Source organism: Oculina patagonica, chromosome 11 (genome assembly GCF_052425735.1).
Source record: "Oculina patagonica isolate OP01 chromosome 11, crgOcupat, whole genome shotgun sequence".
In the NCBI taxonomy this organism is placed as follows: Eukaryota; Metazoa; Cnidaria; class Anthozoa; order Scleractinia; family Oculinidae; genus Oculina; species Oculina patagonica.
In genome coordinates this window covers 212,680-234,846 of record NC_135768.1, presented here as the reverse complement: position 1 = coordinate 234,846, position 22,167 = coordinate 212,680, and the positions used below count along the sequence as shown (strand labels likewise).

Sequence of the window (22,167 nt, the reverse complement as noted above, 5' to 3'; positions counted from 1 at the left end):
GTTTAAAAGCTCTGCAGTTGTGCAACAATCATTCTAATTAGGTCTTTGCTTTTTTTTCGCCAGGAGGGTGCCTGGTATTCTGACAACACGTTTTGGTAGCTATTTCGTGAGGATTTTGCGTTAACCCTGTTATATAATATGGTTCGAATGACAAGCCTGAATTGTGAGAGAAGTCACGTTATGAAACTTACCTTGTGAAATTATGGCGGACGCGACCAGCAGTGAAAGTGGTGGCAGTGGACATTCTGAAAGAAGTCAAAAAAAGGTTCATTCAAGAACTTATGCAGGTTCGAAAGCAAGGACAACGACTACAGATTCTTCGTGGGATCATCTAACACCTTCGTGCGAAGAACGTCTTATAGGTAAAGCTAAAAAAAATTATGAACTTTCTGCGCATTCTTGTGGGCGGAAATCAGATAAAAATCTCGTGCAAGACACAATGGTTCAGGTATACTATCCGTACGAATGAATTTATTTTTCTTTCCTAGGAGATGCTGTTCAATACTTAAATGGAGACAGAGAAATTGTCAGACAAGCTGTGGCAATTGTCTTGGGTGCGACTGCAAGAAAAGGTGGACTAAAGGGAGCAATTTCTCTTTGCACCGAAGTTTCGAATCTTTTGCAGTCCAACCGAAGGTAAAGTTGAATGTATTTAGTTCGACTTTCACGGAACAATCGCACAAACTTTTTAGCGGTTGGCCGGTTTTTCGTTTAATCTAGCTAAAACCCTTGAGCATGAATTGGTCTCTATACAGTTTGTTTAAAGCCGTGTACAATTTATGTACACAACTTTTCAATATTGGCTCTGGTTCAGTTTGCTCGCGCCCACTGAATGTGAAAATACCGACTAGTTTACCAGCCGTCATCACTAGAGTTCCTGCCTAGACCAGGGTTGTCTGGATTCCTAAAGCCTAATTTATTTCCTGCCAAGCTAGAGGAATTAAGATTGTGGATAAATTTGCGGTGAAGGAAAATACCAAAACGTTTTTCAGCTAAAAGGTAAACACATAAGTTTATAATGCTCAAAGTGAGTTCATAGCGGTAAAATTCGATCTCTTTCGTGTCGTTCGGGCATCAAAAAGCTATCACAAGAAACGTGTCATTTAATTTTTCATTAGAGGTCGGCTCGCTCTTCTTTATAAAAGAACAATGCGTCTATACTTGCTATTGTTAAGCCACTGATCTGCTGTTTTGATTTCGGCGTTTTGTTTCATAAACTGGGCAATTAACGGGCGTTGTGTAGAAAACAAAACTTGCTTTCGGGGGTGCTTTGGCTCGTTTAAGAGCTGTTAAACGCTCCATTGCATTTTCTTTGAAGTTGTTTTTCGAAGCACGACTGCAATTATTGTTTCGGTTGACCGATTATACAGTCTTGAGGTTTCTTTTGTGTACTGGAAATCCTTTATGTCGAAGGTTGAGTGTGTAACTAAAGAATTGAATTCACAAGGTCAGCATCACCCTTCACAACAAAATATCGAATGTCTTCCTTTCCTTTTGTGTACTTTTATTAAATTTGCCACAAATAATTTAGCTGAAGGTGCAAATTTTTGTTCCAATCGAAAGTGAAATCTACATCATAAACAGAGCGGTGTGAAATGGGTTCAATATCCCTCCTCGAGTCGCCCGGAAATTACTTTCACGCCAAACAATAGAAGTCAGAAATGTTGTTTTGGCTTCGCTGTCTCGCCCAAGTGCAGCTTTTGCTCGGTACGTGACTCAAGGTCTCAATATTATCTGTTGAAAAACAGATTCCATTATGAGACCAAATTGCTCTGATTGTTCTTTGCAAACCTATTTTTTCCGCTTGATCTACAAACCATATGTCTCAGCGCGAACGTTACATTTAGCACGTTTTATGACCGCAGATCAAGCAGTAACTAGACTAGTAAATTACTCGTGCAAGGCTAGTTAACCTTTTTTTTTTTCAATTCTTGACGCAAATATGTTGAAGGCGATAGCGTCGTTGAGTTTTAATTACTTCGGCGTTGAAGAGGTTGCGAGCCTTATTCCAATCTTTGAGGCTTGTATGCTTGTGTTCGAGTTTCGTCCGAGCAAAGAAAACTCGCTAAAAACCTATTGTATATTACGAAAGTTCATTATTTGTTTCGGTGGAACTTGATATTGGTGGCGGATTCATTCATTAATGGATTGTTTGTTCCATTTTAACTTTAAATATATCGTGGATCGTATGGAAATCTCGAGCTTACAGAAAATTCTCGATTATCCGTAGCGAATCCACTTTTATCTTTTATCAGTTAGCTATTTTTTTTACGGTTTTTGAAATCTGAAGTTTATTTATATATATGCGAAATTCTCGAAGCTGGTTTGGCTGTCTAAGTAATAATTCTTTAATCCGGTAATTTTACCCCAGCACAATAGTGTGTTTTCTTAAGGTGACGCCTTAGCTTTCCAAATATTAATGAAAAGCTAATAAATTTGCTGTCATTCTTATATTTGAAGTTATAAGTAATAAAGTTTCACTCGTTTTCATTCATAACAAGGTTTTCTAAGGAAATTTGGGAAATATATGAAAATTGATTGATCACAAATAACTGTAGTATTGCAACTTGTCACCATATTTTTCAATGTATCTGGAGAATCTACAAGTTCAATTTTTGACACATTATACTTTGCAGATTTTAGTTATCTTCTGGTTTCTTCCTTGTTCCGAAATTGCTAAAGGAAGCTTGGCTCTATCAAAACTTATCAGTTGGGAATGCTCCCAATTTTTTTGATTTAAAAAAAGACACTTTAGAATTTTTTATGAACTAAATGATAGAAAACAACAAGATGTTTTCCAATATTGTTAAATTAAGGTAATTTTAACCAAACTTGAAAATTTGAGTGTTTTGTTTTTCATGTTTTTTGTTAACAGAATATTTCCGTTTCCTTGACCTTGCCATTATAAGACATGAATCCTCACTTCCGAATGTGTTCCTGCCATTTGTCACTTTCTTTTCTAGAAAAGCAAGAAGTAGTGTCGGATTTCCAGTGTTTTAAGTTTCGAAAAAATTGGTGTGTTTTCAAGACGCAGTATTCCTTAGTTGATGATTTCTGTCGTTCGGTTTGCTTGATTCTCCTATCTAGCTCTTTGGGCTCTCTTTGGACTCTTAACTTCTGCAGTGGTGAACAGAGATTAAAATAATCTGTCATATTACGTTAAGAAAATAGTACTAAATTAGTTTTGTCCTCTTGTTGTTTAAGAACATTCTTTTCCTGCCTGGCTACCAGCAAATTTAGATAACCTTCAACGTGAAGAAGGAACACTATAGGCAAGTGCATGTTGAGCAAAATGTACCAGAGAAAAATTTCTTCTGGAAAAGATATTTGTTCTGTTGATCATCGTCATTATCAATCCTTAAGATTAATTTCAGGGAGTATCCTGCAGGATCGAGAGGAATGTAATTGTTTTATTATTAATAAATTATCAACAAATTAAACACAATTTGCAGCTAGGACAAAAAACTGTGGTAAGGCATTGCTTTCTAAGACTTCAGACAAACCTTGGCAACCTGTACTATATTGTAGGAAATTTGCTATGTACAAATGGGTGTTGTGCAAATTTGTTGAATAATAAAATATGTTATTATATATTATATAAACTGCAGTGGTATAGCGAGTGGTAGCAATCGATAAAAATGAATCCAAATTGTGATCATTTTTGACAATCAGCTCGCAGAGTTTGCCGTGTTCTGCCAGCGTCTCCTCGGGAGCTGAAGGCACCAAATCGATAGTAGGTTAAAAAAAAAAAAAAGGCGTATTTCTTTTAAATATTCCCTTTAGGGGGGCCCTCCCCCTATCACCAGCTGTTGGTCCAACTGATCGGGTTGGTGTGCATAACGTTCTATCTGTGGCCAATCCTATCTTGCTGTCTCTGCAGATGAAGGAGACACCTTCCTAGGGTGGTCTGGTAAATTTGAAAAACTGAAGTAACTAAGATGTTTCTTCTGGCCGGTACAAAGAGAAATGGAGTGAATATTTTCAGTGATGTATCATTGTGTAGTTACTTAACTTAAGCAGCCTAAAAATGAACTGTTAGAGCGTAAGATTGCAGTCGTCCAATGCACGAGAATGGTCTATACAAGGTCAGGCTATTTTGCCTACAAGCCACTTAAAAAGCGCTGATGTCGCTGTTGATTTTGCTCTTTTCTTTGTCGCTGTCGTTATTTCACCGGAGCATCTTGTCGTTCGTCGTCATTTCAGCTTCTTTATGTCGCCGTTTCAGAGCCGTATCGCCTGTCGGCATTTACCCTGACAGGGCCTCTCTATATATAAAACTTAAAACCACCAAAAAATGTATCTTCAGGACTTTGTTTTTAGGGAAATAACAAAGTTATGTCAATTGTTCAATTATGTATTACTTGACTTACACATGTAATGGTTCAAGGCCTTTGACTAACTCACTCAATGAACACCATAACAAACAGTTTTTTTTTTTAAAAAAAAAAAAAGACTTTCATCACAGTGCTATTAACAGTGGCTGTTGTTGTTGTTTATATTGTTGCTTTTACGTTCAAAATATAACTTTGATCACAACTTTCGAGGTGTATTAACTTATACAGTCACTTTTTTGGTTGAAATACCCTAAAGAAGCATGTTGAATAGTTTTGTAAGTTCCACGCTACTGATCTTGAAGATAATGCCATCGAACAAGTCTTGTAGTCAAATAATGAATGATATAAAGACATATGCTATATACAGACTGTAAGTAAATTCCTTCGGTCTTTGGGAAAAGGTTTGAAAACTTATTAATCCACGCAGAATTATGTGCACTGTGAAGGGATTCCTTGTGTTTTTGCGAAAGGTGTGGTTCACTCTCTCCTTTAACATGCTTTACAAACACAGTTACACGCCCACTCACGTTTTTCCAGTTATCTATTATCTATTAATATATTGAAAAGGTTAGCTATATTCAATCTTCATCTAACATATTCCTCTGAAATGGTTATCAGAAATCAAACGCAGACAGCTAGGATTTAATTTCATGTTAATGTCCTGTTGATTCTCTCACAGCCTGCAGTCAGGGGTTTCTATCATCCCAACGTTAAAATATTTGGGACGTGCACTGTACCATGGATTAATTATTTTTTTCATTTATTTTTTGACCTTTTTTGACAGCTGTCTTTATTGGGTTCCATTGTTTTGACTACAAGAAGTGTAAGGGGCGGACTCACGGTGGGCAGGAAATCTAGCCCTTGACATGTCATCTCCACCCCCTAACGTGATAGATTATGACTGGTCAATTCAGTTGAAACCGATTACAAAGTTGACAAAATTATGACAGCAATTAATTATAAACTTTGTAGAGAGACATCACACAGGGCGTAACAACTTGTGAAGCCTTGTTTTGAGAACATTCCTCCTGATAACAAGGGAAGAAGTTCATTAAAAATTTGATTTGTACATTCTTTGTTTTTCACTCGTCAGATGTCCCAAGAATACAAAATAAAATTTGTAATAGGACAGGATCCAAAAGTTGGATTGTGATTGGTTTAATGTTTGGCTTCACGTGTTAGGCGCATGAGCATTTGGCAAGTTTCCCCATATTTGCAAAGTGATCCACTGCATTATAACAAATTCCAGGGCTAACCACCTGGTGCGGCGTTTTTCTGTGTATTTCACTTCGGCACTCAAACTCTGTCAAATTCTCATGTGCTTAGTATAAGAAACAGTGTTTATAAATATTTATAGATCTAAGCTTATTTTGAATCTGAAGAGTGGAAGTTTGAGGCAAAAAATAAAATCAAACCACTGCATTTCTTTACTCTAAGGAGAAATTTAAACTTCGGACCTGTTATGCAACTGGAATTAGGGAAACTTTATACTGTATCAAGAACAGTAATTAAAGAATATTTACCACGACTTTGAAATTAATTATAAAAAAAATAAAGTTACAATGGGTACTTATTAAAATAAAATTTATTTTTTAACTTTTAGACTTTCTGATTCTATTTTGTATGTTTTAACTTCATGACAAACACAGAAAGAAAGGCATTTTATTTCCAGTTGGTATTTTGTTAAAGGAGAAGTTCACTCCAGAATGGCCATTTATTTTCTTTACGCCAAAAGTTATAATGATCACATTCGCCTGTCGTGCGCTACCCTACAATCTTTTCTGCAGTGCCGCTCGCCACTAACGCCCCATCTGGAGCTGATATGTGCGGCGTCGGCAGCCTGGGGCGGGAATAAAAGTCGTCCTTTTCTTTGTAGTGGCTTTTGTTTGCCCCTGTGCGCTCGTGTGCTCAAAAGCTCAGAGAAAAAATCTTTTCAACGTCTTTCATTAAACGGTAGATGTTCAAACTAGAAGACTCTGGTCGTTCGAACAAAAGCAGGATTTTTATTTATTTTACTTACGTTTTCAGGGAGGATTTTACAGAAACTCTTTATATACTCCAATGAGCTTTATGTCTTTTGTATTGACTGACTGAGCTAGAAATGTTTGATTTCTTTTATGCATTATTTATTTTACTTTTTTATCTTTTTCTCTTCTTTTCCCTTCTTTTTTTTATTACTAAATCCTTTCTTGGGCAGGGAGGTTAACGCGGGGCGTATTTGTGGTCGTTACACGGTCGGGGCTACTGGTTTTTTTTATATGTTACGGCTCTGGGGGGAGCGTGTCTGGCTTGGGCTGTCTCGGGTCTCCAAAAGGCCGGTTTTTATGGGGAAAATCTTTACTTGGCTCTGGGCAGTGGGCTGCACAAAGAAAGCAAAAAGGAGTTCGGTTATCGTTGGCTGAGCTCTGGTACGATACACCTCAGCGGCGTTCAGTGGTCGAGTTGGGTCTTCAGGAAAGATTTCGTAGGGTTATAGCGCACGTGGAGGCTGAATTTTGGTGAATAACATATCTTTGTATAATATAAGGCGTAAAGAAAATAAATGGCCATTCTGGGTGAACTTCTCCTTTAAGTCATATCTTTTAAGTAGCTATAGCTGCATTTAGCCAATTTAAAGCAATTCTATGTTTTCAGTTTTGATAACTTAGGTTTTCAGCTTGCTTTTAATTTATGTTTTTATGTAATGTTCCATTTAACCATCTCTTTAATCAAGGACTCATTGTATTCTGAGTGAATGTCAAAGGGGAGATCCCTAATTACAATACAAAGCCTGTACTTTGAATTAATTTGATCTTTAAAAAACAAAGATATTCATTACCTACCAGATGTTCAGTCATGGGTTATTTTCTTTTCCTCGTATTTTTCACTGGCATGGTAGTTTTCACTGCCTTAACAATTTAAACTTTTTATTTTCTATTTTTCCCTTCTGTTTAATGCTGCTAGATATTATTTTAGTTAATGCTTTTGATTGAACCAGACAAAGTTATCATCAAACCAGACATGTGGTATTTATATCAGGGCTCAAGTTAAAATGCCAAAGATAACTACAATAGCTCTTTGTTGGCAGTTTGATATTTTTGTTGCATGAAATTCTTATCTCTTCTTTTTATACAACTTGTATCAATCCTGCTGTGGGAATTGGTTTTAAATTTTGTCTAGTCTTTTCTTTAAGCAGAAGTTACTGCTTCAAGGCATTTTTTGATTTTAAAGTGGACTGTAAGAGGAGATCATAAACGAAGATAGATCAGGTTTTTTTAGAAAAGTTCTGACCTTAGTAATAATGTAGGGGGTAGACTGAAGACTGAAACACAAGTAGGGATTAATGTTAAAGAAAACACCAAGAGGCACAAATTTGCAAGTGGGGGCTTTCTGACAGTAATAAATAAACGTTTTGTTTCCACAAAGCACAGTTAATGAAATTTGTGCTTGATTAAAGGTCCAAGAAAAAGAAAAAAATCAACAAGAACAAGAGATGTAAGACCAGACATCAGCTAACTAGACACTGTTGATAGTAAGAGGGGATTATTTTTTTTTTTGGAAAAGAGCTTACCCATGGGATTGTTATCTCTGTTAGGGGTATTTGTAAGAGCAGGCAAATCTAAAGTAACTCTTGTATCCACCTAGTCTGAAGCCAGGATGTTGAATACAGTGATAAATGATGGTCTTTTTTAGATTTAATGTACTAAATAATGTTAGCACAGTTAAAAATAACATGTGGGTTAAAAAACTTGTAAGTTCAAGATTGGTAACTTGGAGCTAGACATGTAAGACCTGGAAGTAGATAAAAGGGTAAAGGATGTTTGTTTTTTAGTGCCAACATTGTTGTCAGTACAAACATTTATTTGTTTGTTATTTTCACTTAAAGGAGCGTACAAGTGCTGTAAAAAAAACTAAAAAATTCCTGTTCCAAGGGTGGCTGTATTTTCAAAGTGCTGAAAAACATTTTTGGTCAGATTGTTATTTTTGAAGACAAGTCAGTGGGCCCTACAAAGGTTTATCTCTGTATCTGGTCTAGTGATGCAACATTTTTTTTTTGTCTTTTTTTTTAAATTTCTGAGATAAGGTTTCATCTCATAATTCCTCAACTTTGTTTTGCTATGCTGTTTTTTAACATCCATCTTTACTCTAACTGTAAGTATTATGCTGCATACTACCGATGAGGAAATGAGTCTTCTGGTTAAATTAAAACTTGACATGCTATTGTCGATTAAGGTAGTTATAGAATAATGAAGCATTCACAACTGCGTGGCTGTCTAAAAGCATACATGTTTAGGACCAAAGGTTATGTCTTTATCCCATGACAGTAACTTGCGTGTGTAAGCATGTCTGAAAATAGGTTTTCACTTTCTAAAGGGGGGGGGGGGGGGGGGGGGGGGGAAATTTTTTTATTTTTTTTTTTTTTTTTTTTTTTTTATTGAAAGGGGGGGGGGGGAAAAAATTATATTTTATTTTTAAAAAAAAAAAAAAAAAATTTTTATTTTTATTTATTTTTTTTTTTTTTATTTTTTTTTTTTTTTTTTTAATTTTTTTTTTTTTTTTGGATGAAGGGGGGGGGCGCGCAACCCCATCCACCCCCCCGGATCCGCCCCTCAAAAGTACCCTTTATGCTATCAAGTCTGTTTGCATGTATATTTTGTTGAATTCCTGATATGAAAGTTAAGATCAAAGGGATAAATTTAATTCTTTGACACTGAAAGTCACAAAAATCAGATAAGGTCACTACAGAATCATTCCAGGTATTGTTTATGGTGTTATGATGCAAACTAAGCATGTCCAAGGAGGAACAACTTGAAATCAGGGCTTTTAAACCTCTTATATTGATTATAATGATGGACATTTTTACAAATATTGCATCCTTATCCCATTACAGTCAGTGCGCTTCAGACAAACACTCTTAAACAAGATTGCAATTTAGTGCGCATTCTTTAATTAGATTAGCCTGTCTTTGCAGCATGATTGGAAGATAGCAATCAGTTTTTATTAATTAAATTTATCCTTATGGAGAGGTCACTCGGAAGTGAAAAAAAAAGTTGCGAGGTGGGAGAATTGCTTCCGCACAATGGTTCACTGTGCATCAAATTTCGCAGTGTGTGATTTTGATTTTTAGCTAGTCAAAGTTCCAATTGTTGCTTGCCTAAAAGTAAACAGTTATTTGTCTTTTTAATATACATTAACTTTATCTATGAAGTTACATTCAAAGCAATCTGCATTTATCAAAATTGTTTCAATTGGCTAAATCTCCTTGGAAAAAATAAAAAAGGCCAAAATAAACAGTGCCTTTGAAACAAGTCATTACAGAACAAAACATATGGTCTGTGCTAATTAAAAACACTTATTAATAAACAATTCATAGCTGAAGACTTACATTTATTTATGGCCAGTTCTGTACTCAAACTGTCGCACGTGTGCAACATGTGATTTGCTGTCTGGACTTGGTTTTTGCATTTTTCAAGTTTCAAAAAACTTCAGATCAATACAGATCTCAAGAAAAGGGTTGTGTAGTGCAGTGTCTGAATAATGTTGTAGGATTTTATGAACCTTTGTCATCTTTAAGTTACACAAAATTTCTGCCAATCTGCAATCTGTTAGCACAAAGGATTGACAAGTCATCCCTGAATATGTTCCAGGACTAAACTTTAGGGTTTTTGAAGAAACCCAAGCCAAGTTCTCGCCATGTCTTTTCCACAGCTGTGTTATGACAAATGCTCACTGGTCAGTGTCCTGGAGAGAATCAGATTACATTTATTTAATTTTTTGTGATTACCGTATTTACTTGAATAAGCGCTGCCCCCGAATAAGCACTGCTCTCGAATAAGCACCGCATTTGGGTCAAAAATGTTAATAAGCGCCGCAGTCCTGATCTGGTGCTTATTCTAGGAATTCCGTTTAACATAAAACAGCACTACAAAGCAACTCCAAAACAAACTTGGACATTTCTTTCCATCACAAGCAATGTTTTGCAGTTCAAAGTGATTGTTTTACCGCTCGCACCTTAGGTTTTCTATCCAACATTCTTACAATATGTAGTTCTGTAAATGCTATGAAGGTCGCGAACTTTGCCAGGACAGCTAGCAGCACTTCTCTCTTCATCAGGAGACGAAAACTGTCAATCAAAAGACGCTATTTTCAGTTACTGTAAAAGATTAGATTCTTTGTGGCATCCAAATTTTAAGTAAGCGCCTCCCTCAAATAAGCGCGGCTCTCGAATGAGCCCCGCACTTTAGGCGCAAAATATTTAATAAGCGCCGTGGCGCTTATTCGGATAAATACGGTAAGGCTTTTTTGTTTACGAGGAACCATGTCTCAAAACCCAAACAAAAACGACAACATGCTGGGTGCGATTTAGCTTACTTATTGTTCACTTAATTGCTGTATTTTGCTTTGTAGTTTGCAGCGCCACGTTATTCTCCAGAAGAGAGAACTAGATGTCTTACGTCATTCTAGGAAAAGTCCCCCACAGTCAACATTGTCTTCAAGTTCCACTGATTCAAACAAGTTGCATAAACGGCGCTCGACACAAACCAAGGTGAGGTTATTCATCATGGTAACACACAATAATGATGAAGCATATTTTGTTTGTCTAGGGATGTGGTCAATGTTTCTACTATCCTTAGGCAGTGAAGTCGACTAGTAACAGCTCACCATATGAAGCACACTGGTCAGCTGTGATATGTGGATTTTGATCTTATTATTCAGAGGAACAGCTGTTTTCTCGTAGGTCTGCTGCCACACTGTCCTCCTGTAGTTGTTCATGGGCTTTAAGGGTGTGTGTTGGGGGAGGGGAGTGACAGGTGGTACCCAGTAATAAAGGGGTGGGTGGAACTCAGCAGGCAACAGGAGTAGAGAGGGTAGGATGCAGCTTTCCCAAGGTGGTGGTAACTGAGAAATTAGCAAAAATTTTGCAACATTGTGCAATATTTTGGAGTAGTAATAGAACAAAGAGGCAGGAATCACAAAGAAAGGGGCAGGACCCAGGAGTAAAAGGAAGGGGGAACCAGAGAGTTTAGGCCCCCTGTCCTCCCCCAAACCCCTCCATACTTCAGGAATTAGTAGTAGCAGTAGCAGTAGCAGTAGCAGTAGTAGTCATCTCAGCTATGATCTGGGCTGTTTTTCCCACCGAGAACATAGTTCTCACATTCCAACATCCCACCTTTACTTTAGTTTTGGGGTTTGCCAACGAGCTGTTTGGAGAATGGGCCCCCTTTCGGCTTTCACCCATAGTCGTCATACTTCCGTCGACCCAGCTAATAAATTCATCGTCTGGTGTCCAGCATGTCGTTGTACTACACCCATTGTAGCCTGTATACATCGAGATTCCAGTTTCCGTAATCACAATGTTTTATGGGGTGAGGTGATTGGCCTCATGCCCAACCCCCAACCTGGAGGGCCAGGGTTTTCTGTCGGGGTTTTCCTTCCCTTAGTCACAGATTCCGGTTATTTGAAGGCGCCGAACACTCGCCTTTTGCCACTGTCGCTCAGCTGCTAGCTACTGCTAGCATTACCAGGGGCTAAGAAAACGAGGACGTGCAACATATGACTTCGCTGTCAGAGCCTATATTAGACGGAAAGGCATTTCTCAGCATTTACGGGGAGAGCATTGGTGACCCTTGCTAACCCCACTGGGACCTTATACCAGTGCTTAGCCCCCAGCAGCAGTAGTAGTAGCGTCTTTATTTATAGAGGGTAGCACTTAATAGCTATAAAGCTAATAAACCCGTGGCACTCCAATTTACAATTATTAAAAAAACTAAGATATACAATAAAAAACCTAATAGACTGTTTTACCCTATATGTATATATAGCAGTATGAGTCGGACAAGTCTTGATTGTACCTCATTCCTTTCTTGCACTTACCTTGTTATTTAGACCACCCAGGCTCAGCCAGTGTTAACCGACCGCAGCACAAGTCCACTTCTGAAGGAAATCCATGTTAAGAGTTCTAGTAACCGGGCTTGTCAGACTGATGTAATAAAACCAGCAGACAGAGGTAGGAAACAGAATCTGAACAAAACCTGTATACATGAAGATAAATGTAGTACCTTAGCTAGTACCGGTATATCAAAAAAAACAAATTTCCATCTTGTGCTGAACTCTGTTGCAGTTCTTAGTATCAAGCAGTTGTCAAGCATGTAACAGACAAACAAACAAAAGATGGAATTTAGAATTTTTTGGCTGGAAAGTTGATACCAAAATTGTTTCAAGTTGAATTGGTTGATGTTTGCCTATAGTGATTAAAATCAAATGTGATAGATCTATATTTTATATAATTTTATGCACTTACCACTCACCACTGTGAAGCGGTAAATGTACCCAAAATTATTATGAAGCTAAAGCTATTGTAATTACCTTGGCAGGTTGTTCTGCTGTAAATGTGGAAGAAGCAGCTGAGCACAAGGTAAAGTATTAACTTAATATTAATAATAGTCTCAGTTTTAACCATTACGATCATACAGCATAATAAACATTGAAACACCACATGAGTACACTGCTTGATCAGTAGCTTTCATGGTCACATTCCAGGGTTTTTTCCACAGATGTATAGTAACTTTCTAGTTAGTAGAGCACATGGTGCAGCATGAAAGTACTGCTCAGTTACAGATTAACACAGAAAATCTTGCCGCAACTATGACTGATGTAGCTTTTCCTTTGTAGTTCAAAAGTGACACTTGACCTAATGTTAACTAATTAATGCACTTCATTAGGCATGACTTGTGTAATAATTATTTCTCTGTTTTGTTCCACAAACAGAATTCAGATAATGCGAAGGCTGATGAAACATGGTTGACAAGTAAGACTCTTTCTCCAGGTTGCATGCCGATGTTAATTTTACAATGCAGATACAGTCAAACCTCCACTTACAAGCAGACTTCCATCCAAACTGTAAATCAATCAATACAATAGGCCATTTCCGAGTTACCCTTTGCTGAGTCTGTATACGAAACCATTCAAATGAAAATGACTTTCACCTACTAACTCAAACTCATTCTCATTTGAATGGTTTTGCATGTAGACTTGTTTTCAAACAGAAGCAGGGTAACTCGGAAATGACCTATTTCTGTGCTAGGTTGGCCATTACAGGGAGGTCCAACTCTATATACAGGGCTGTCACTAAGGGCCGGGGGCCGGGGATTTTCCCCGGCTACAACGAGTTTGAGCCCCGGCTACTTTGATACAAAACCAAAACATGGAAAGTGCAAAATACATCAAATAACAGAATTGTGAATAAAAAAAACCCAATAGTTTATTTATTCAAATTATTTTTTACCTTTTAAAGAGAGCGATTGACATTTCATGTGAGGCTGTGATTGAAAATGCATAAATATTGAACAATGTCATCTTCCTTTGAAAGCGTGTGATTTTACGTGTTAGTTTTATTCGGATTCTCTTGTTGTCGGAGATTCCGGCTCCGCATGAAAATGTCATCGAAAAAACGGAGGGCAAAAGTGGATAAACGAATAAACTGGATCCCTTCTTATCTTCTGGCTGTGCTTTAAGGTAAGATTAAGTTAGATTGCACAAGACGCATGTGGCCCAGTAATTTTAAGTCACACATGGACTTTCCATTGTTGAACTATGAACACTTTCCACACAAATAAAATCGGTGATCAGTTAACTGTAAACTTGCAACATTATGAATGTGTGTTCTCCTCTTGCCTGTTTTAATGCTGTTTAATCAGCTACATGTCAATAAACACAGATCAGTCGCACAGGGCTCGTATGCGTTATTACACGTACTTTGTATGACAAAACATTGGCTTGTTTGAGTATTCTACATAAGTGCAGAAAGTTTTGTTGTGTGAATTTCTTAAGGCAATGGTTTTGGTTCAAGAAAAACAAACAAAAACAAACCAGTCTGACGTTCCCAACACGTTCCCGACGCCATGTTTTTTGGTCTTGGTCACGAGTTACTTTCACTCATCCCCAGACTTCCTCAACTTCTCTTTTCTGTCACGCCATTAGTCACAAGTCAGGCCTTTTCAAATCCCATAATAAACGATAACTTTCGAAAACTTGTCAGATTCTTGTCGAATGGTGTAGAGAAAGAGAAAGTTGTAAGCTACCATGGCGTAAAAATTGCATAAAAACAAATTCGTATTAGGAACAATTTTTGTTGTTTCATAAACCGTACCCCCTCCCCCCCCCCCTCAACAACCTACAACAGAAAAATCTTGTCCCCCGGCTACATTTTTCATTTCCCCACCTACTTGAAAAATTAGTGACAGCCCTGATATAAGTATAGTTTTGCACTGGTGCTTACTTGTACGCTGTCTTCCTCTTTAACAACAGTCAAAATGTGATGCATCTTCCACAACAGCAACATTTTTATCTGTACCAAATTCTGCATTTTATGTTGTTTTTCAGTGCAAGACAATATAAAACTCAAAAAGAGCTACAGAATGTAAAGAATGAACTGGAGGTACGTATTGTTATCTTTTGTATTTCTTTGCCCTTTCTTTCCTCTTTTAAATATCAGTACATAGTCACAGAAATAAAAAAAAAGAATTTCTTTACATCTCATCCACAAATCAAATATGACTTCTTTCATATCTTCACATCATTCTATTCTTTCACGGAAAAATAAGAACTCACAATTGACCTTGCTCCCAGTGTGTGGCTTCAATAGCTTGGTTGAGCATCATATTGGTATCGCAGAAGTCACAGGTTCAAATTCCATGGAAGCCCTGAATTTTTTCAGGTTTCTTTCTTTGCAATTTCTTTAATTTCAATTTCACTGCAAGGATCATTTCTTAACTTTACATCTCATCTGCAGCTGAAATATGAATTCTTTCAAATTCAGCAAGTCAATAAAAAAAAACTGTTGTACAAAGTCACAGTTATATACAGTAACTGACAGCTTAACAAAAGCACATGCCCACTCTACAAGACAGTTGTAGTTTGATCCATTGTGTGGTATGAATGGTAATTGTTTGTCATTTTATTTTCCAGGCTTTGAAGAAAAAACAATCTCTACTTCCGGTAAGTTCAGAGATGTAGTTTGTACTAGTCAATAGCATACTTTTTTAAATATATAGTATTAAAAAAATTACAGTTACGCATTTTTAATATTTTTTTTAATAACTAAAGTTGTTTTTTATCACTGAAAACCCAGAAGTTGGTGTCAAAAGTAACAAAATAAAATGTTTTGAATCCATGAAGTCCTCAGTATTATTAACTAGCAAGCCAATCACAAGTTAAAAAACCATTGCCAGCATTTAGTCAGATTGGCCAAAAAATGCTTGTTCCACTAATACAGTTGACTCAAAGTAACACACTGTACAATTATGGTTTCAAGGTACGTGTACGTATCTTGTTCATTAAGGGTAGCCTTAAACTGTTATTCGCAAGTCCTTTCACAAGTTTTACTGTTACATTTGTGTTTCTGAAAAACCAATTAGGTAGAGATCAGAATAATGTAACGAATAGTTTAACTGATTTATTTAGTCATCCAGATTACTTGACAACAACATATAACAGTGGTAATCTTTTATTTACAATTTTGCAGATAATTTCCGAGGGCCAAGTTACTACTTCAAAAGCAGTTTTTCAACCAGCCCTGGATCAACAATCTATTGGCAAAAATATGTAAGTTAAAACCTGCGTGCTGTGGACATTACACCGGTGCACTGTTCAGTTTGGTATATTGCATTGGTTTTTGCTTCCTTGTGCTTAGTTTGATTATTATTTTTTTAATTTTTAGTTTGCCAGTGCCTCCAACCCAAAGAAAACTAGTAAGTGTTATTTACTACGTTTGCTTCTGTTTTATGTCCTTAACAGTAAATGAAAAACTGTTTCAATAAAGTTTATTCATCTGAGTTCAGCAAATCAACAGAATGATTTTGTACTTTCCTTACAGGAACCTATAACCCAAGAAATTGAATTGCCACATATTCCTCAACCAAAAGCTCCAAGTGAAGCACAAGATGGTAAACCAAAGATGTAAGTTTAAGTATTGCAAATTTGTACAATAAAGGGGCAGTATCGCCAAGATTTAGTGCAAATATTTGAAAATCCCATTAACGCGTTGGTATGAATTGTAAATCCACTTATAGTGGCCTGGCCTTGCTAGAAGGTACTTTACAAGTCCTGAAGTTTGGATACAGACTGGTAGGAAAGAAGTGGCTTAAAACTTGAAAACGTCGGGCTAACATTTTCAATTTTGACAGTTTTTCTTGAAAGAAAATTTCTTAAAAAACTATTGATTGTGCTTTATTTACATCTTGGAAAATGATTCAATGCCTTTCTTTTGTTGTTCAAAGGTTATTTTGCTCAACAGTGAGTGCATTCTCGGAATATTTTACATGAAGACTTAGAAGATTTCTTGTGACACTGTCCCTATAAGGTCATTTCCTTGCTGGAAATGTATGGCAATAATAAAAAACTTAAGACGGATTCCGCTGAAAGTTTGAGCAATGAGTGCGAAAATTAAGTACCAAAAATCCACTCATTGCACGGCAACATTTTGTATACTATTTAAAAGATCTCATCGAAATTCATTTGTCTTAGTGACCCCGCAATTAAATTCTAAAGCATTTTCGAGAAACGTAAAGTGAAACCTCGAAAAAATGTATAAAACGCGCGCCATTTTGTTTTGAACCGGCGCAAAACGTCCGTTTTAACTGAAATAAAGACAACTTCAAATCCATTTTTCTCTCGCGGCCCGGTCAGCTTGAGTGCTAAATTTTTGGCAGGTTTTTGTTAGCTGTACTAAAACTGTTGCCATGCTAAGAGGTATTTTTGGTAACTTTATTTTTGCCTGTATTGCTCGAAAATTGTGCGGAAACCATCTTAATTCTTCTTTTGACAGCTGTGTTCATCAACCCAAAAAGAAAGGATACAGACCATTTTCATCTCCAGTTAAAGTGTCCCCTGTAAGTGTTTCAACATGTTAATTAAATCCAATTAATAGCTTGTTATGGGAGGCACTACGGCCTAATGGTTAGCGCGCGTTCAGGGTTCGAGCCCTGGCCAGGGTCACTGTGTTGTGTTCTTGGGCAAGACACTTTACTCTCATAGTGCCTCTGTCCACCCAGATGTATAAATGGGTACTTACTTACTTACTGCCCTATACGCCATCGGCGCTAAGGGCAGCAACAAAGTTTCTCCACACATGCCTGTCACGAGCTTTCTTTTCGATGTCTCCCCAGGTGTAGTTAAGGGTTTTAAGTTCACTTTCTATTGTTCGCCTTCAAGTTGTTTTTGGTCGTCCCCTCTGTCTCTTTCCTTCTGGTGTCCAATGAACTGCTGGTTTTGGAATAGCTTTCCCTTCCATCCTAAGCATAGATGGGTACCGACAAAAAAGTAAGTATAAATGGGTACCGACAAAATAATGCTGGGGGGTTACCCTGCGATGGACGAGCATCCCATTCAGGTGGGAGTAGAAAACTTCCTTGCCGCTTAATGCTATCAAAACCAGGATAAGCTCCAGCAGTGAGTCACTTGGCTCGAGGCTGCCCTTTATAATATATTATTTTTATATGAGGAATGATCAGAAACTAGACTTTTATCTACATGCTTTCCAGTTGTTAGAGAGATAATGAAACTCTAAGATAATAAAAGAATTGATATCGTTGTTGTTGTTTTAGAATCCACCCACACAGCGTCAGCCAATAAGACCAATTGAGATGTACTCACAGTGCAAATGTCCTGGCTGTATAAGAGCCCTTGCAGAAGAGAGTGTTACAATGTTATGTGACCAAAGTTACGGAGACAAGAAATCTCTGAAACAGTATGTGCTTATGATAACCTAACATTATAAAATATTCCTGGTTTTTCAAATATCAGTGAATACCAATATCATAGCTAGGGTGTGTGTGACTAACGTTTTTGCTAGCTAGCCTGTTGCTTAGTGACAGCTTTGATTTCACTTGCCAAAACCAATTCTCTACAAGCCAGAATTCTCAAGCTAACTTAGGTTTGGGCAGAGACACTTTGCCGTCTTCACTGGCTCTGTTCTCATTATCTTTTAGGTTACTTTTTGGTAATTTCCGCACATCCACAGTCTTTGATAATTTTATACTTTCACAGTGTACCTGAAAACCCAGAACGTACTAGCCAAAACTGCATTTCTACTAGCCTGTGGCTAGTTGGCTACCATAAGGCTCAAGTCCTGATAGCCATTTTAATTTTTTTCCTTACCAGATCAGAGATTTTGCCAAGTATCGGTGACCATGTTGTTGTTAGAAGTCACCTCACAGGTAAGTTTCAATTGTGCAAAACTATTAGACAGTTAAACTACCACCAGGAGCCACCTACCTGCTGCCTATTAACAATGTGCTAGCCACCAATCAGTTTTATGTTCATCTGGTCATGAGTCTACAGGTCAAAATGGCCAGGAAAACAAATCCCCAACCCTTTAATTTTACTATACTATAATCACCACAGAATTAGTATCTTTAACATTTTTTTTTGTTGAACATGAAGAGTGTTTGACCTTACCTTTATTTTTTAAAGCACTTCTCTCGATATTTAAAAGCCACCATTCATAAATCTCACTCTAAGATTATGCCATAAATCCTAGTACCTTGTCAATTATCAGCTGTGGGGGGGGGGGGAAGAGGGGGGTTTGAGAGACTGATCACAAAATTCATGCCATCACTAGACTGAAAGTTTGCCGATACAATTTACTGGCAGTTCTTTTTTATTTGCAATGAACAGAGATCTTGTTTGCATTGTTCATCTTGTTTGAGCTTATTGGATTTGATTTTGTCTCTAGGTGTAGTAAAATACATTGGTCCAGTTAGCAGTGAAAAGCAGCCATATGTTGGCCTTCACTTAGACTCACCAGGTAATATCTCTGTGGGTATTTTTCTGTTTACGTCAATTCAGTTCAAAATCTGATTAATATTGATAATTCCTTGACATACCACATAATTGGAGGCATGGTGGCCTAATGGTTAGTATGCTGGACTCTGGATTAAGCAGTCCGGGTTCAAGTGCTGGCTGGGGCAATGCATTGCGTTCTTGGGCAAAACACTTAACTCTCATAGTGCCACCCAGGTGTATGAATGGGTACTGAAGAATTTAATGCTGGGGGTAACCTTGTGATGGATTAGCTTCCCATCCGGGGGGGGGGGGGGAGGGGGAGAAGCAATTCTGCTAGTCACTCCATGCTAGGGAAACTGGGATAAGCTCCAGCCTGATGGACCACTAGGCTTGATGCAGACTGTACCTACCTACTCAACACAGCACTTAATCCAGACCTCTAGCCAGGATTTAAGTGGGTGTCCTTCTCCAAAGCGTAAATGTCAACAGAACACTCAAACTATGTTCTGGATAAACCATACATTGATACATGATTAATTAACGTACACTGAATTTTTTAGTTGGTACCCACAGTGGATCTCTAGATGGTGTTCAGTATTTCTCCTGTCCACCTAACTATGGTGCATTTGTACATGTTGATGATGTTTTATGCATTACATCACCAAGGGTAAGTCATGAGGTTATTTTTTTTTACTTTCTGTCAACAGCGTATTAGTTTCTGAATGGCAGGGATGTAGCTAACAAATAACGAAGCCAGATCATCAATAAGCCCAGTTGGCTTTTCTGGCCTTGGCAGTGATAAAAGTTTACCTAAGTCTTCGTTTTCATGTGAAATTTCAGCCGGATTTAAGTCCTCGTTCTGGGGTGAAATTACCCAGCAGCCAGCCCTTAGCAGCAACCCTGGAATGGTTCAAATAGATTATTGCATTCAGAGAGAAACAAGCTAATCAATGCTAAAAAAGAGACTGAAGTACTTGACTGACACCCACCCTCTGTTGATAAAATGACAAATTTCTGCCCCCCCCCCCCAGGATCACTGCAAAGCCTGGCTAACAGTCACCTGCTCAGGGTGCAAAGCAATAAGGTTTTGTTCATTAGCTCATGTCTAGTGGTTTAACCTTTGACACTAACTAGATTTAACATTCACTGCTTTGTCAGACAAGCAATAATTATAAAAACTTTTCTTTTCATGCTAGTAAATGTGACCCCTGCCATGCCAGTTGAAGTGAACAGGATCCATAAGTTTCACTTATGAAATATACCAAAAATGTACAATTTGATCTCAAGTAATGGAAAACTTGCCTGGGGAGATTCAGCAAATTCTAATTTCCTAACTAAGTATTTTGTAGGATTGTACACTACATTGTAAGCTGGTTTCTGGGGAAGAACAATGCTGCTGTCGAGAAATAATTATTTATTGTTTTTAATTTAAGATCTCGAAAGAAAAGCAAGCTATTACATCTTCTTCCATGGCACGCCAGAAATCTTCATCAACTCCTACAAGTCCATCTGGATGTACAAAGCACAAGAAGTCACAAAGCACCTAGAGTTACATAAAAACAAAGCAAGACTCACAAGTAGCAGTATATCTAGAGTTGGACATGATTTACTGTAAGTAACTTGTTCGAACCTGATTTAAACTGTTAACTGCAGGAGTGGATCCAAAGATTGCATTTTGCATTGCATTAATTATTTTAATTTATAGTTGACTTATATTGCAGTACAGTTTATGTAAATTTCTGGCCCATTTCCCCCATTAGGGTAAAGGCGATAATTAAGTCACGTCAAGCAGGTAAAATTTAGATTTGGCAAATTATGATGTTAAAATAAAACTTAATGACAATTTCTGACTGAAATTTGCTAGAACCACGCAAATTACCAGTAGTGATATCAAAATGGACGATTTTAAATATGCTTAGTGAATGAATTGAACCTCAAAATTAACAATGCAATTTGGAAATTATACATATTGACACTAGTGGTGGACTCTTCCCACTATAAGAATGTTTTACAACTAAGTGCAAATTAAACCAGTTTGATCTTTGCATGTGATTGATAGTGATAAACGTTCCGCAAAAATCTCAAGTTCATCTAGTCAGTAAAATTTTGTGACGATCACCAGCTTGTGGGGAAGTTTTCATATCAACACAGTCTTTCTCCATTTATGACTTAAAGATTTTTTAAAAGTCAGATCATTTGGTGAAACTGCAATGTTTCTTCATCCACAAAAAGATAATTTAGTGTTTTAAAATGTAGCAAATGACTTGGGTTGATTCATCTTAGCCTATATAGTGTTTGGCATTTTTGCTTTACAGTGAGATTCCTTTTTAAAGAAAAATCTGTAATTAAGCATCTCTCTCCAATGTGAAACTAGAATACAAAGAATGGCCTTTCACTTTCAAGAAGGTTGTAGGGATTAACTTAATAGCATTTAAGTAAGGTTTTGGTTATGACCATTATAAAGCCCTTTTGACGTAATTTCAAGAACATTAAATGTCTTGAAATGTTTAGTTCTAAAAATGTGTGTTAGAAAAGGAAGTATCTAACATGTAAGTTATAGTTAGTGCCTGTTTCTTGTGGTACTTTCCAAGACAAATTTTAAATTCAGTAGTTTAGTTTTGTAAGGAACTTTAAAACACATGAATGTAAGTTATTAGTAAGTTAAGTTAAAGTTGGTATTTCGGATTGTGATGACTGTAAGAGTAAGTTGTATAGTACATGTTAGGTACTAATACTTTCCCTATAGTTGGCGAATTATGGACAATTATGTCTATAAGCTTTTTAAAATCCTGAAAGAGATGCTAATTGGACTAATAAGATGCCTTAGTTTTATGATGCTGAAGTAACAATAGGTTTAATATTCACCGTTGTTGTTTGTTATGCCTTCTAACAGTGGTATAGGTGTCTCTTCATATACAGTACTGTGCAAAAGTAATGCAAACGAAATTCGTCGAAATTCGTTTTTTGTTCTCGCGAATTTTCGTCGAAATTTCTTCGAATTATCGAGACATGTTTCGTTGCGCTCCACGCGAAAAAATCGCGAACTTCGTCGAAAATTCGAGTCTGCGAA

The 22,167-nt window shown here is 37.2% G+C and overlaps 1 pseudogene across 1 annotated transcript; it reads left to right on the top strand.

The window, feature by feature from the left end:
• Positions 1-6: 6 nt before the first annotated feature.
• LOC144630078 (uncharacterized) lies at positions 7-21,992 on the top strand (annotated as a pseudogene). Its single transcript, XR_013566449.1, has 15 exons — positions 7-362; positions 489-636; positions 10,722-10,860; positions 12,201-12,321; positions 14,703-14,751; positions 15,282-15,311; positions 15,838-15,917; positions 16,033-16,063; positions 16,189-16,271; positions 17,140-17,203; positions 17,918-18,060; positions 18,474-18,529; positions 19,048-19,119; positions 19,658-19,764; positions 20,531-21,992. The product of XR_013566449.1 is annotated as an uncharacterized LOC144630078 (transcript).
• The last annotated feature ends 175 nt before the right edge of the window (positions 21,993-22,167 follow it).